Source organism: Nylanderia fulva, unplaced genomic scaffold (assembly GCF_048542155.1).
Source record: "Nylanderia fulva isolate GAGA-0341 unplaced genomic scaffold, ASM4854215v1 Scaffold13, whole genome shotgun sequence".
In the NCBI taxonomy this organism is placed as follows: domain Eukaryota; kingdom Metazoa; phylum Arthropoda; class Insecta; order Hymenoptera; family Formicidae; genus Nylanderia; species Nylanderia fulva.
The window spans coordinates 2,969,564-2,987,815 of record NW_028189518.1 but is presented as its reverse complement, the minus strand read 5'-3'; the positions used below and the strand labels follow the sequence as shown (position 1 = coordinate 2,987,815).

General features: G+C 37.3%; 1 protein-coding gene across 1 annotated transcript in view; it reads right to left on the bottom strand.

The window, feature by feature from the left end:
- Positions 1–18,252, bottom strand: part of LOC114932401 (headcase) — a 132,373-nt gene that overhangs the window by 62,503 nt on the left and 51,618 nt on the right. The gene's annotated exons all lie outside the window — the stretch shown is intronic.

Below are 18,252 nucleotides of genomic sequence, written 5' to 3'. Positions count from 1 at the left end.
ATAATACACGGTGTTCTATATTAATTCCATTATTATATTTAAATATTATTAATTTTATTAATAATATTGAAATATATAATATAAAATTATATATTAAAATATATATAAATATTATATAACAGCAGAATTTTTTAAAGTGCCAGAATGCTAATATAATTGATGAGTGCTAATATAATTGATGATAACTTGTACATACGGAAGTAAATGTAGAAATTTCTTATTGTATTATCTACACCAATATGAAAAGGCGAATAACGGTAGTCTTTAAAATTAAAAAGTGATACTCTTTTTGTTTTTTCGATCTCTCTCTCTCTCTCTCTTGCTATGTATATTTCTTACGATCATGCACATGGTGCTCCATCATTACGACGTTGCAGTGAAGCGCATTGCACAATTGAGAGCACGTGGGGAATAGAAAATTGATTAATCGTAAACCAGTCGTGTAACTAACTTACTCACGGCCGGGAAGTCTTTTCCATTCTCTCCATTTATATTCTTCCTCGCATTTTCCGTACATAGTGCAATTTTACTCAAGTGCTATTGCGAATCAACTTATACGGTTGTTTTGTTGTAAGATTGCTGTGAATTATTGTAATACCGGATACTCTAAATTAGGGCAAAAACTTGGCACGATTATAAAGAAATTATTCTCGCACGGTCGAACAGACAAAAAACAATAATGTGTATTCTCCTTTTACATGTTCGAATGACATTTCCTGAAACGACTAAACTATGCTATATTTTAATGGTAGAAAGTACAAAAGTGCTCAATGTATCTGTCAAACTCTTCAATCCGCGAGGCGTGGAGTTAGAATTAAAAAAATGCGTTAAGAAATAAATATACATTCAAAATTGTTGTTCATTATATCAAATATACAGCACATTATTTAAAAATTATGTTAAACCAAGCAATCATCCTTGCGCGAGTGCAAGACGAGCGTTCAACAACGAAGCGGCATAATGGACATGCTAATTACGGCACCGCGTCCTTGTAAGCTCGCAAACAAGCGTACATCGATCCCAAACTACCAAAGGACACGATCGACGACGAAGCTCGCGCATTTTCGTGCTCCAATAAACTCAGCGACTCGTACACACCGTAGGGCGAGGCTCTACGACGACATCGCGGTAATAGGGATAACGTCCCTTCCTTACGCCCGGTTACTTCGGCTAACGACATTCAAATTCCATTAAGGCATCGCGATGTGCGCTTGACAACTTTTGGATTGCAGATCTCTCCTCGCTCAAGGATTCTCTCGACGATAAAACAGCCGATAAAGACAGGAACAAAAACGAAGACGTCTCTTGCGTGTTAGCGCACGTCAACTGCATTGTCTATAATTTAATTCATCTTATATGTATATAGAATTTTTTCTTCCTTAAATTAAAAATCTTGGTAGATTATAAAAATTTCGGAAAATCGGGATGCCTTTGAAAAATTCCCAAATGCAATTTTGATACGTATCATTAAAAAGCTGTGACAATATCCATTTACCAAATATTCAATTAACACGCTCGATGCGATCGTGACGATGTAACAGATAACAGGCATTATATGATACAAGTGTATCTCATTAATATGCAACTCATTATAGAAAATTACTGTCAGTAGAAAATAGATTAAACGAGATAACGAATATATTAATAAAAAGATATTACATGTCACACTATAAAATATATATTGTAATTAGATTTTTGTGGAATTATAATCGGCATTTAGATTGAAATAAAATGATAGAGATTAAATGGAGATCGATAAGTAAGGATGTAATTATAGATTTCTCATTTTATTGCTTTATAGTTGCATATAAAAGGAAATTAATCTCTCTTATCAAACATAATAAAAAAAAATTATAAACTCTAATAATCCTACGCAAAAAAAAATTTTGATGCACAATTATATATATTTAATTCAAGATTATATCATATTATTCCCGTTCTCGTTGATTAAAATTGTCTGATCAATAATATGCATTAGAAATAATGTTATATAATATATAATGACGATTCAATTCTCAATTAACATTTCTAATTTGTTTAATAAGTAATTAGAAACGTGACATGTTTTCCAAATTTTAATATATTGCAACAATCAATTTTAGCAATTTCTCTTTACGTCAAAACATGCGAAAATTAGATACTCGGAACATAATAAAAAGAATAATTCCCATATTCTTTTTTTGGCGAATGACAATGATTGGGTGAAGGGAATGTCAGATATAAACCGATAAAGATATAAGAACCGACCGTTGTATGTATGAGTTTTGATCGGCCAGCTCGTACAATGAACATATCATGGCGCAAGGAAGAAAAAAGCACGATGTCTCCAAATGGAATTCCCCTAACGCGAAGCGATAAGGGTCGTCGCAATATGTGCCTGGAGAGAAATTCTTCGTAACTCGAGAGCATATTGTTCCCCCGACGTATGAAGAATTCACCCCGTTACTACTTGCCGCCCTCGTGAATTCATCTATAATAGGGCGATAGTCGTTCAAAAGTCTATGCAGTCACTTTTCTTTCGAGCTTTCCGAGCGGCTAAACGATGGAACAAATCTACAAAAAGGAGAATATCGCGTTTCCCTATCTCATAAAATGTCACATGCGTGCGTCGCGCATTCATATTTAAAGTAGCTTTTTTAAAAATATATTTTGATTATTTCGTCCTAACCTGTGTTAAATTATTAAGACTCGATAATTTTAATTTAATTTTAAAAAAAGTTCAATATCGCGATTTAATTGAAATAGTCTTTAAGAATGTGACACGGTCCTCCAATATAATTTTATTCTCACTAATATTTCCCAAAACCGCAATTTGCAATTTTATTTAATTGCGCGGACGCATCTTGCTTTATCAAGGACGATGCATTAATTGTCTTCCGGTATCGCGTACTGACTGCTTTTTCCCGACGTACAGAGAGAATAACGCAGAGAGAACCGAGCACGTCGCGTTTTCATCGGTAACGCTGGTGCGTCCTGGGTCTTCCTCTCTCTCTCGTCGCAGGAAAAGCTCATTTGCATATAAATATAAGTAAAAAGTACATTTGCATTTAAATGTCCAACCTGGGTACTCCCGCTCTTCATCGTCGTAGTTCTCTCTCGATCAAAAGTTAACGGCGAATAGACCGTGAGAATAATGATCACGAGGTTCAATAAAGATCTTCGTAATGAAAACAAATGACTGTATCAACTCTTCGAATCAATTATTTCTCACCGATCGAAAACTGTCATCACGAAAGGAGAACTATCACCTATCACAGTAAAAAAAAAAAAGTAAATGATCCACATTCGTATATATAATTTCCCCATTCTGTCGTCAAATGAAACAAGTTTGAAACGTCATTCTTAGAATGTAGAAAAAGTCGAAATATCGCAGTAACCGCAATTAAATCATGACAGATAATTTGTGATGCTGAATGTACGACGCGGTAATACATCCGCTAATTGAAAGCAATCACAGGTAATCGTTCAAATTCGATGATTGTAGATAATCACGCCGACTCGAATAACTTCTCTTTCGAGAGATGCGAGCAATTATACGCATGCGTGTCGACGTTAACCGCGATCGGCGAGAGATCTTGAAAGCGGATCCCCGCAGGCTACAGCCAGCGAGAAGGAGCGAGAAGACGTGCCGGCTAATACGGTCGCGCGAATCGAGAAGCTGTAAGACGAGAAACGTTCACCGCGACTCGCAGGGTATATAAAGCATCGCGCCTCGGTACGAGAAACACGATAACGTTTCAATCGGTTGCGGAACGTCTCGGTCTACTACACCGCGAAGATGCAAAGATGCACTTAGATTGCAACTTGAGAGTCCCCCGACTTCGCTTAAATCACACAGTTGCTGCTCCGATTCTCGTCGATAAATCGACGAAAATCGACGGGCGTTCAAATAGTAAACTTCGAATTACGGTGGATTGTCACCGATAAGAATGACGTGATTATTGACTTATAAATAATTGCGTAGCTTCGCGATGTATAAAAGATTGATGAGACATCTCATTAGAATGAATTGTGAATCTGAAACTTTACAAAACTTTCCGATAATCCAGGTAGTATATTCATCAGCAGTATCAAAATCGGAGCTGAATTCATTATGTAATCGAACTTGGAGAATAATCGCTAAAACTCTTTAAACGTAATCACGAATACGTGCTAATGAAGCCGCTAAGAAGAAGCGAACACAATTTAATTCTCTCTCCCTCTGTTTTCAGCGAGCGTAAACGACTTCCAAACAACTTATATAAGCGGCTTAGCTACCTTGAAGTCGGTCGTTGCCGCTGTCTCCCATCGACATACGTGTCGAAGGTTTGCCGCTCACAACTGCCAATCATGGCACGCGACATTCGCGATAAACGAGTTCTCGCGCAAGTGCATGCAGTCTATAAAAACTATAGGATTATTTATTAAATTAAATTCGGCATAAATCGATCGAGTATCTCTTTGACCTGCTTATTTTTTTCTTCTACGTCTTGCATTGGAAGTATAATTTTATGCATTTAAATATCGCCACATGATCGAAACATGTTTTGACGTCAATTGAAACGAGTTAAACTGCTCGACATACCGAAGTTTCGATATTAAAGTTTTCATCGACATTCCATAAACTGGTTAATGTAACCTTTGTAATTATTAAACCAACACTTATAAACGCAAATTAAAATTTTAAATTATATTATGACATCGTTATAAGCTGTTTGGTCCACATTCTTCTTTCCTTTCTAGATATTAATTATTACGAATGACTGAACCGCGAAAATGTCAACCAAAATTCTTAGAGAATGTATGTACTTACATTTCATTCTGCACTGCCTCTTTCTAAAAGATAAGTATAAAGATGTAGTCTTACCTGTAAGAAAAAAGCAAAGGAAAAATATTAGTGACAAAAAACTAAAAGTCTAAAAAAAAAAGCTATAAATATTATAGAATTCCAAGCTAGATCTTATCGTTAGATAATTGCAAACTTCTAATAAATTCTGTTTATATCGTAGTAACATAGCGAAAAGAGTAATGTAACGCGCGGCTAATACCTTTGATATTCAAAACTGTAAAGTAACACACACTCTGAGCAAGGTTCATTCAGATTACAAATATTTTCTCTACATGGAATCGCATCCGGTTCGCGTTACTTTGATGGCTCAGCCGTTTTAACTCGGCAATCATAAAACTAACGGTTCAAAGAATTCATACTTTGCAGTTGTTATGTTGTACTACGTTTACTACTGCTCTATCGTTGAGAAAAGAAATATTAATATTTGATTATAATAAACGATTGGATCTATTCATATACAAGAAATGTGTACATTTTTGGATAAAATGTTATACACGAGATGCAGAAAGAGATTCATTATATATATGTGCCTCCGATCGATAATTATGACAAATTTTTTAAAAAATTTGTAAAAATAATCGCAGAAATCTTTTATAAGTAACAAGAATCTGAAATGTAAAAAATGCCGAATTGAAAGGTACTAAATCGTAAGTCGCGAATTGTCAAAGCGTGTTCAAGCGCGATTGATAGATCGATCATTTCCTTTTTTCCCATTCTATCGAACGAACGAACGACCTTTTTTGATATCCTTTATAACTACACCTGTCCCATTTAGGGATCTACCCTTCTTTCAAAAGAAAAAAAACTCCCTGTCACTGCCCCGTCCTTTCCTCGAATAGAGTAATCTTTAATTACTATGTTTGGATCACAACATAGGTCGCCCCAAATTGACTTTTTCTTTTAAAAACTTATTCGAAGCGTAAAAAATTATTTGCTATCTTTATCTCTTAATCGTTAATTATCTTATAAAAAGATCTAACATCATAATATACTAGTTAACATTAATTATGATTAATACATTTTTCAATCTGTATTATAATTTAAATGAATATATATTCCTCTATAATAAATTTGAGAAAGGGAAATGTATTAACATTAATTAATAATGTCGATTTAAATATATATCACACATAAATGTATAAAATTAGATTTAATTCCTAAATTTAATTTCTCGATGATAAATAAATTTCGATACTGCAATGTTTTCCCGATATTCAATCATCATTACAGACTTACGAAAAAAGCGAATATTAAAAATATTAAAGGATAAACCGCGAAAGAGCTGTTAGCTCCGTTAAAATATTGCGGCATTCGATATACAAGAAAATCAGGAAATACTAGAGCTACACAAAAAATCATTCTCGTGTATTCCAGTACGGAAGCGGAGTGAGAGATCTCGTTTCCGGTCGGTCGAATATTTTCTTTTCTTTGTTCTTATACCTTAAAGCGGACGCGGCGAGGACTCCGGAAGTACGCAATGCAGATTTTTGACAGGAGCGCCCAGAGGTGCGGAAATGGGGTGTGCGAAGGGAGAGGCAACATAAAAGAAGGGAAACGAGAATGGAAAGACGTAAAAGAAGACGCCTCGTGAGACAGCTGTCGGGGTATTTCGCGAGTTTAGCTTCCAGGCAAGAAGCATAAGAGAAAGTGAGGATGTGCATCGAAATTTCTCTTGACATTTTTGTCGTTTTTCTTAATGACAAATTTACATGACAATAAATTAATTCAAATAAATTAAAATATTCATCTATTTATATTTATATATTCTGTTTTTTTCTCGATTACATAAAAAAATTTACCAAAAAAATCATCAAATTACCATTCTTATTAAGCCTTTAGGCAATTAAGTGGAATAATATTCAATATTTTGTTAATCAGAGAAATTCTTATGTAAGAAGATCGAGAGAGAGAAATGATCTTTTTCATCTCTCTCATCATCCGAGATCATGTATCAGCAGATACGATATATGTATGCGTTGGCAAATCCGTTTCCTCGTCCTGTCAACCTTATTGCTTCCCATTTTTGCTCCCATCTTCGTTGTCTCCCCTTATCTTTCCCGTTCGATCACTTCTCGTTGACTCTCGAGTTTCCATCCTCGCGTGCCATGAGGTACATTAGCGATCCTTCGATCGTCCAGGGACCAGGCTGCCACGAGGAAAGCTCGTGCCTTTCCAATTTCACGAAACGAAGGGACGCGGCCAACATAAAAGTACAGGAGAAGCATTTCCCGAGTCCCACTAGAAACTCGTCTCAAATTACTTTTCAGGAAAAGGGAGAAGAAAGGCGACACATCCGAGGGATCCAAAGAGAAGTATGAGGGTGTCCTTTTTCGGAATTTGCATATGGTCCTATTTTTCCGTCATAAAAATCCATAAAAAAATCACTCGCCATCGATTTAGAAAAATTATAGACGTTTGGATTTCCCCGCTAAAATCGTGCGTATGATTTTTCTAAGAGACTACTAGATTATTCTCCCGATTGTTCTCAGAAAAAAAGTATTAATTATTCATAGTCTGTTTTAATGTCTTCAATTAGCAAAAGTCTATTCTGCCAATTTACTCTCCTAATTTATTAATACAAATGCGTATATGTATAATTGTAAAAATTTGCAAAAATTTATAATATCCCTAATTTATCAAATTCTTGTACATCTCGCATCACAGTCTAAGAAAAAAATATTATAAATTATAAATTATTAATTTTTATAATAATTTTTTATAACATATATACTTATAATAAGAAGTAATTAATAATAAAATCTGCATTATACGAAACTCCACGATATTATTCGATCCGGAAAGTGTGTTATCTAATCATAAATCATAACCACATTCGAAATAATCAATAACGTTTTACTAGAATTGCTTTGTTCCTCAAGACTCCAAGCCGATAAAATGAGACGAATGGAGAACAAAGAGCGTGGCATGGATAAAAGCGATTAGAGAAGCGACGACGATCGGGAAGTTTCGCAGTTACGAAAGTGAATAGAGAGAAGCGAGAGTTCTCTTTCAATCGTGTCTCTTTGATCGGTTTCGTTCCTCTCTGTCGTGTTCTTATCGTTGATACCAGTTCACCCTTTCTCCCGTTTGTTCCCGCACCAACAAATCACGAGAAAACTTTGCTATTAATCGAATACTTGTTCGTTCGTTTGAAAGAGAAAGAGTCTTTCCTTCCCTATCATTTTCAATTATACAAAAGTAAGATTAAGATAAGGATTTGATATTATATTTTTAAAAAAATATATTTTAAAAATACTTATTGTTTTACGCAACCGCATGATTTTATTAATTTCGATCCCAATTATCTGACTAAATAACGAAAGGTGCAAATAATTTCATCCGACGTTCGCGATTCGTACAGCCTTGCGAGAAACACATCGATCCACCCTCTTTCGTTCGAGTTCCCGAAAGGACGCGAACCGGAAAGAGAGATGTATAGAAGAGGCCATCCATACACACATACACACACAATTTTCATTTCTCGAGGACAAAAGGACGTCCCGCGAAGGGCAGATTATGACCGATGAAATACCGCATTAAGGGTCCCGGAACACTCTCGATTCTAGAGACGGAGCGCGCGCACCTGCCACTCGTCCATCCTCAATCCGGGACTCTTTTGGCCTCCTGAATGTCAGGCAGAATGGGATTGTTTCTCTCGTCCTCTTATTTCGTTCGTTTCCTCCTCACCCGCGACGTGCGCATTGGTCACGAATTTCATCTCTCGGGAGAGTAGACAAGCGTATCCGATAGTCGCTTATTGGATTTAGCAAGGAAGTAGTATTTCCCTCTGTCGTATGATGACGGAGGGGTGGATTCTTCGTTAAGAAGATTACCAGAACAGATAGCGCGCGCGCGCGATAGGGCATTAATGTGCATTAGAGATGTACATCAAATCAAATGCACAATTTAATTAGGTAATACATCGAATGCGAGAGAGAGCGTAGGTCTCGATCGAATTCAACGATACGAGATCAAAGTAATTTAAGTTCCTTTAATAACAACGTAATTGGATATCTATATAAATGATCTTTATTGCTTCCTTTATTTCCTTTTATGATCTGCTTCTATGTTTGAAAAAGATGGTTACTTTTAATTCTTGTACATTGTGTTCGTCAAAATAATTACCGTCTGTTCTCGTTTCACATTTAATGCTCTACGGTGCGTTTAACCGCCAAAAATCCACCGTTATTCGACGGATTTTTAAAAATGCAGTTGTAGAAGTTTATACACCGATTATGTTACGTTATAGAACGCGAGTCGCCTTTGTCCCCTGCGCCACATGTTCTATTGTCGTCAAAATATCCGAAGGATCCAACGAACCAGCTGCCAGAAAATACTATGACGAAGAAAACACTACTACATGCAGAAATAGCTGCAATACGTTAACGAAACAAAGAATCGAATGAGATGGATTCTACAAAATTATTTTCGTAGATTGTAACTGACAATATATGTTTACTATAAGTTAATACAAATTTCCAATGACAGAAACAATCGCAGCAAAGCTATTTTTTATCATTTAATTTTTGAAAGAAAAAAGAAGCAATTGTAAGCAAAGAATATAAATAAACTAAAATATAATAACATTATAACTAGATATCTAACACAAAAAAAAAATTAATCAAAAAGTTATTGCTGAACTCTAAATTCTTATTCTTGCTAATGATATGACAATAATATAATAATAAATCATCTTTTTTAAATTGCAAATAGACACACAATGTAAGAAAAATTATCATAACTATATTTAATCTAACTGAACTGTGAATAAAAAAATATGATTGCGGATAACATATTATGTTTGATATTATAAGCATATTTCAACAAAAAATTCTTGTATTTGTTCAAGTATTTGTAATATTAGTTTTATTTATATCAACGAATGTTGTAAACAGACTTTCAAAGACATGAAAAATTAACACGAATGTATATATATGTGTGTATAAGAACAGATTGATTAAATATAAAGAATGATCAAAACAAGCTTATTTTATACTCATCATTAAACAAATACAGCAATCGACACATCTGCGCGACACGTGCGCTGTATTGACTCTTTCAAGGAAAGAAAGTACAAATATTTTCTTACTCTCAAAATAATATGATATATAAGAAGTATAAATACTAATGAGATGTTATTTAAATCACAAATATGGAAATGTAATTAAAAAATATTAGCTGTAAATAAAACCGAATGGCAATGAATGACAGTGACCTCGTTTAAATCACAAATAAATGCGAGATAAAAATGTAACATCGTGATTATATTTCATCTAGCTGTTTGAATGGAAAATTTTTGCACACAATACATATTTAAAAATATATACGTGCTTTAATAAAATAAAAATGAACGTCCTACGTTTCGACCACCCTCCATCGAGATGCCCTAAAATCTACAAAACACATGGAACCATCTTGCAGGAACCCTAATCCAATATGCAGGAAGGTGAATAATCTCTTACTTCATTAATTACTTCAAATATTTTAAATATTTAAAATGTTCTGAAAGAACCCACTTCTTATGTGTCTGTGTAAAGGAAGCTTATGTAAAATTAAAACTTAAATCAAAGTTTTTAACGAACTTTTTACATTTTTATTTTCACCTTTCTCAGCAATGCATCAAAGGCTGTTCCTGAAAAGATGCCAATTAAAAAACAAGTAAGCCAAATGCGATGAGCCTTAATTGCGACTATTAATAATGTCACACGGAGCATCGACTCAAAATTTATTGATATTCTTACTTATGTGAAGTTATTAATGTTTAAACATACATATGTAATTGCGAAAATAAATCGTGCAATTAAAAAAATCAAAAACTCACGATGGATTTCCGGGAAGATTCGCGTTCACCCAAATTCAATGAATCCAGAAAGTTTTCGAAGCCGGTCACTCGAATCCGGCAAAATCGACCCTTTACCGTATCTATATGACATCACGACCATCACCGCCCTACTACAGGCATCGAAGGGTAAATCAGCGCAGCCGTGTGCTGACGTATTCGCTCGCATTACCGACGTGACCCGCACACGCTTGAGAAATTGTCTGAAAGCTCACGTCGCACGCTCCTCAAACGAGAAAATCCCCGGTCCTCCTAGAATCCCTTTGAACCTGTCGATTCTGCCGAGGAAAGGGAGCAAAACGCGCGCGCGTTTCCTATTCTCGCACCCTCGTTGTACCTCCCGACACGTCGACGATTGCCAGGGCGCTCTCTTCATCTCCTTTTTTTTTCCCTCACTCTATCTGTCTCCTTCTTTCGACGACAAAACCCATGAAATCGCGTCACATTCGTACGCAATCAAGCAGTAGTTTCCACCCAGGGGTCTAACTCCTGCGAGACCAGGAAGCCTACGCTCATCTCTCTCTCTCTGTCTCTCTGTCGTCTCGCTCCGTTACCCTCCGTTCGTCAAATCGAATTCATCGTGGCGCATTAACAGCTGTCGTGGCTGATCGTTACCGTTTCTCGCTGGCAATCCCGAAATCTGAACAGCCCGGTAGAAGAGCGGGTGTGTGTCACCCGGGACACGGTAGCATAAGAGAGCAACACGACGTGTACCTATACGAGAGAGCCAGTCCCTTTATTCGTCGACAATACGACGAAATGGCAGAGGCGGTGGGGTATTCGATTTATCCAAAGAATGACGAGATAGGAAAACGGTTAGGCGATGGCGGATAATGGTCGGCTGATTTGCTGGCCGTCAAACGCGCGTCGGCCGCTGACAGAACCCCGTGAGGCTTGAGAAAAAAGCGACAGCCTCAATTGAAAATTAATCACCATTGTAAAACGATCCGATGGCAAAAGGGAGAGCTATTAAACGACGGGATCTTCGTTGAAGCTTTGCGAGCTATTCCATTAGTTAGAAGCATGAGCCTGTGTATTCGATATCACAAACGATTCTATTGCCTGAAGGTGACGTCGATCCGGATTAAGATTTCGCGAGAGCAAGTTTTAATTTGGTGGATGAAACATCGTTTATCTCGTCCAACCGAGTCGCGAACCGAAGATTGATTTTTATTTCCTTTATATTTTTACGAGTCAGCGATATCCCTCTTATCGAACGATTACATCGGTAATTTCTAACTGTGAATTCACCTATATTTTTGTAATAAAAAATATTTTTTTTTTTACGATATTTTTCATATTATTTTACCTGCTGACGCTTTGTTGTTGTCTTTATTGATAAAGAGTCATCGTCATCATTAAATGCTCGCCCACCGAATAGAACTCGCCCAATTATTGCGTAATATAACACACGCATGTAAAAGCCGGTCGCATTCGTGGACCGGTTCTCTTCGTTTCTTGGCTTGCAAACAACTTACATAATACCGTATATTTATCCGGCGAGAGACGCGGGTTTACTGTACTATATACTACCGAGAGTACCGCGGCTCCTTATTCACTGATGCGATGCACGCCGATGGAGAACGTACTCATTATGCGCACTTAGTGTTGGAATCTCATTAAGAACCGTCTTACTAATTGATACGAGCCTTAACACCTTGCTGAGAACATAACGTAATAAAACTGTTATTAAGGCTAGGTCATACGGCAAATAGTTCACTTATCGATGTATCTCGTCCATAAATACACGATTCTTTTAATTATTTTTCTCGATAATATCACGTTTTCTCACAGAATACGACGCTGCGAAGCGCCACTTTTAACTCGTTAAAAGATCAATTCGCAATATATACTTTAGAGTTATTTATTCTCACGAGAATATTCTCACGAGATGTCATTTGTTAGAAGTATTGTAAGCAGAATTATTATGTTAATAGATTTTTAAATATATATGTATGCAGAACATATTTTTCAAATCTAATTGAAAGCGATTTGTTTAAATAAAAAATATTTGCAAGTTAACTTATTTTGTAACAAAAAAAAATTTATCGTGTCATGCCAATTATCAATTATTAACAATAATTATAGTCTGCATGTTTTTTCTATCTGTTATTACCTATTACAAAATATATACATTGAGAAGAAAAAAGTTCACAAGTGCATAATAGCATGTATATAAATTACATTCTAAAACACTGTTCACGAATTATATAAAATTATCTAAAGGTCACGTGAATTGTTAATGTGACGTTTTTCTCCACTTTTGCAATTTAAATGCATCGCGTATTATTTATAATACAGTTTACGTATTCAAATTTAATGAGATATAAAAAATTATAATATAAAAAGACTATTTTTCTTTTTCTTCTTCTCTCAAGAATTTAAATAAATTTCCCGCGTGTGTGCCACACGATTGTTTCCATTTGCTGTACGCTGCATATAATGCGTATCACGATGACAATGTATTAAGTGCAACAAGAATGCGCGTGTGTAAGAATAGAAGCAGCGGCGCCAACGAACGGAACTACTAACCTAGGTCAACAAAGGCCCGAGCGTCGTCATCTGGTACATGTTACAGGGCAAAGCCACGAACGAACGAACTATCTGCTCGAAAGATCCGCGGCGATTGACCGACCTCCGTATATATAAGCCGCGCGAGGAGGAGGATCGATTTGTCTTACGAAGTGTCACGATTCCTAAGGACATATCAATTACTTCACGCGAGAAACTCGTTATCCAATTTGAACGTATCAGAATTTATGATATAACTCTGGGATAAATTCAATTTTCTCGTTTGCAGCTTCCGTCTCGTCTCTATAATTTGTTTCTCTATAATTCGCGACAAGCGCGGTGAAAATATTTTGCTTCGTATATTCGAAAACTGATATTCTCGTACGGAGAAAAAATAAAAAATTATTCTGGTAGACGAAGATTAAATTATTATTAAAAGGTGAAGTTTGATTTTAGCTCTCTTTCTCGACAGTAATATTTTCGAAAATTCATTTTTCAAAAATGGAAATAACACTTCGTCAGAGAAATAACATTGCATAATTCTAGTATAAATATCAGCCTAGCTCGATCTTAAAATATGCATAATATATCATTTAAAAACTAGTATAAAACTAATTGCAAACGTGTAGACACACATATTAAATTGACTTTTAGTATAGTGTCGTTATAAGAAATTATTTACACCCGATTATGCCACTTTAGATTGGATCAGAGAGAAATCAGTCAGAAATCATTATCGTAATAAAATAAATCGAGCAACCTGTCAATTAACCGCGCCTAAATCTCGCAACGCGCTGAACATTGTGACTTGCGTCACAATCCAGTTTCAGGCGATCGCGTTTCGTCTCGCAACATTGCAACGATATATATATATATGTGTGTGTATATACGAAGCGACGCGGTAAGAGAGCTTCCCTGCTGGTCCAGCAGCGGTCGGAGGCTGCGTGGGCTTCGTAGAGCGAGAAGCGCATACGTAACACACACGACGCACGAGAGACGAGATGGAATTACTAACCTACCACAAAAACGTTGCCCGCATTGGCGGTGCAACAACGCCTGGCAACAGAGCCGGACGGCCTTTCAAACGATAGATAACACTTCGCTGCACCGCACGGTGTGATTACGATACGCACGCGAGATACGCAGGCGGTAGGTCGGTTTTTCACACGGTAGGATCAAGGTAGCGAACACAACCGCGACGCGAAGTTTAATCACTCGTTGTTACGCGGATTGATATCGGTCGATCAAACCAATTAATCAGACATATGTATGTACATGCGACAGGATAATTGCGGCCATCGTCGCTAAGCAAAACGCGCGCTAACTATACGCAATAAAGTCCTTACGTGGCAATTTCGCGATTAAATCGATCAGCGAATACGCGCGATCAATCAGTACATAGTAATCAAGCTGTGCGTTAAACGTGTGTTAAAATCTATATTTAGAATCAGATTAAGAAATATATGATTTTATCTATCTCTGTTTCTATTAAATTTGTACAATAATTGGAAAACATTTCTCGTGTGGAAAATTCACGATTATCGATGATTGGATTAAAAATAATTATGACGTTATAAAGCATCGATAATTTTGATTCAAGAATTTCTCTTGAAATTATTACTGATGATATTAGCAAGGAACAAAAAGTGAACTTGATTAAAACGATATTACGATGCATCTCTAAATATGCACGCACACACTATGGCCGGATGTCTATTTCTCGTCGGGTATGCTGACGTGTATAAGAATAGAGCTGGTAAATGCTCTAGCATAGAGAGAGAGAGAGGCGATATTACTCACACCTACCTCGACGGCACGTTGCCGAGTCGACCCTGACGCTGAAGTAGCAGCAGCGCGTTTAGCCTAGCGCGGTCGTTGACTGATTATGCGCGTTCGATGCAAGTGCAAGCGGAGTGCCGGCACATTCATCGGTCGCTCTTTACCAACGAGACGCGTCCATTAAGAACGGTACCTCGTTCGACGTGCCTCGAAAAATGTGTCGTAGAAAACGAGAAAAGCATCTCGCCATAAATCTTATCGATTTCGAGACGTAAGGAATTCTTCTCTCTTTTTTCAAACTACGAGATTAGGTGTGAATGTGCACTGAACAAAATTATTAAATTAATAAATATTTATTTGAACACTGCCTAATCGATCATTTATTTGAAACAAATAAATATGTTGCACATCAAATCAATATTATTAGTTTCGAATCAATTTATTAGGCAGTATTGAAATTAATATTTATTCGAACTCAATACAAAAAATCTTACGAGAGAAATGTGCAGTTTATACTCGCCAAGGTCCAAGGAAGCAAAAAAAAAAATCTCACGGAATTAAAATAATTCTTTGCAAAAAGCAAGATAAAAAATATCCGTATACTTAAGTTTCTCCTGCGCATATCGAAAAATTAGACGCAATATACTTAACCGCGATATAATACATTCCGTAACGAGATATCCGCGCATAAAGAAACCTTACGTCATGCCATGAAGATTAAACCTATTTCAACGTAAGCGCCTATTATTGCACGTGACGCACCCAACTTCAGCTTCAACAATATAATTCATGCATCTCAATATAATTTTTCTCCGTTACGTTTCGCACAGTTAAATTCGATCGTGACGAATTGATTTAATTTATATATTTAATATTACTAAAATATTTTTTTATTAATCTGATATATTCCATCATTTATTTATACGTGCAATCTTAAATCAGCAAATACCATTAACATTCAATCGTGATTTGCACGCATTCCTTCGGGAATAGAATAACTCTTGCCAAGTCGTCCGTCTCTTCCGCGAAACACGCGAGATTCCCGGGGATTTCTTTCGCGCGGTGCATATAATATACTAATGCACTCTCATGCTCCGATACGTGCAAATGCGGGCAAGGTTGCAACTATGTGTTGCAGCTTCGTTCATGATGATACTGTTCTTATCGCGATCGCCGCATTGTCGACGCGATATCGCGAGAGCACCGAGATTGTTACACGACGTGTGAAGAACCCATTTTTCCCCGACGAGTCTTCACGCTTCTTATTGAAGTTACCTGACTGCTTGTACAAATAAAAAACACACATCGTGTGTACATACGTACACGTGTACTACTTGCCTCGAGGTTACGCGTTAAGCGTGTAATTAAATTAATCGGACTGGATGCTACAGCATGTGTATAATCGTAATTATACACGGCGACGAACCTAATTGCTTGCCGACGTCGACTTCAGCAACACGCTTTTATCGCGCTCTAGTCTCTATATTATTTCAACAGATCGCAACTTCTCCTTATTGTAACGGATGTTTAAGAAGATGTAGGAAAAGCGATTTATATGAACGCGACTGGGGAGAAATTACTCTTCCTCCTCTCCAGACTTGTCCGAGTGAAAATGCACGATTTCCAAGTTCCGTCTAAAAGTTGCGTCGACGACGACTTTTCCGAGCCACGAAGCGAAAACGGAATTCTAATTCGGGAACGTTGCGGTCTTCTCTTCTCGAGGAAGCTCACCACCCTCGTGGTAATTTATATGTGGGACTGGCACTCAGTGGAACGACATCTCCCTCCGTCGTTTTCCTCTCGTAACCACACACAAGTCCACTCGAGGGCATCGTCGGGTAATTAATAGAGAGCGAACTCGGTCATTTCTCTATACGCGAACTTGTATTCGAGACAGTAATCGCTTTACACACGACGCTACATCAAAGTCCGGCTATTACGATATTAATAATTTAATAGGATTTAATAGAGTGATTAATGGCGTCCCTATGACAGTTACGGACAGTTACAGACTCGCATTATAATTTATAAATTCGCCAAATAGAGATAAAAGAATCGCACATCTAAATTCATCCATCACATCAGAGACACGTTTCAATAAAATGGAAAAAAATTAAATATCGCTGAATTAAATAATAATGATAAAACCTCGGAGCTGTACGTGAAATGAGGTATAAATCTATTGTTCGAAGAAAATGAAGCGATAAGATTTAGACGTCTCGACTAAAAAAGTTGAAGCATCTTCGCGGATCGAGTTAACCGCATTTCGCGAATTACTTTGCGTTTGGCACGCTTTTGCATAATAAGTCCTTTAAGCCGAGCGATAAAGCGCTGCCCCGTCGACTCGACCGACGATTTATATAGCTCGCACGAACGCTTATATAGCCCGGTAATTAACGAAACCGTTGAAACTTTCGTCGGTGGAGGTATAACTTTTCAATGGGAAAACAGTATAGGCCACGTAAATTCGTGTGCGATAGAATGCGATGGAGGAAGGAGGGAAGAATTTTCATCGGCCATTGTGCGAGGATCCGCAAATCCGGCAGATACATCGAAAGTTTGAAATTACTAAGGCGGATGTATCGCGCAGCTCGGCTCTAACCGAGCCGCAAGAGCGGTTTACTGACGTCGTATAACATCCGTTGCTCTTTGCGCGAGGTCGAACAACACGCGCGCGTTGCAACGCCGAAGTCGAAACAAATTCCGACCAAGTACGGCGAAAAGTTTTAATGGCCCCGCGGTATTTACGTAAAGGCGCGAGAGAGTCTTCCTTTAATCAGGGAAAATTTATGAGTCGCCCGGCGCGGCGTGGTGTCTCTTTTGTTGCGCGAAATCTTGCGCGCGTCTGGAAAGCGGAAGTTTCGTAATATCGCGCTTACATTCATACAGCGTTTTGTAATTATTGTATTGCCGGTCCTCTCGGAAGAGATATGCAAAGCGAGAGATATGTATGTCTATTCTTCTGGAAAATATTGTACATTTTCTCCCGGTAAAGTGAATTTTCTAATCACGACGAGGAAGCGGAAACGCATTATGCAAAATATTTTTCTCCTGGGCGCGGCAGACGCGTACATTCTTTTAACGTAATTTCCATAAAACTGGACCCTCTTTGTGTGCGCGAGAGCTTGCTAAAAATAAATATCAAGATCCCGAGACGTGAAACTCAAGCGCGCACTAAACATTTTTACGTTAAGCACCGCGGGTAAAAGATAACGGGAAACTCGGCGCGTTTGGAAAATATTTCCGAGACACGTTTGCTTTAGTATCGCGCGCGATACACGGTATTTCGAACACG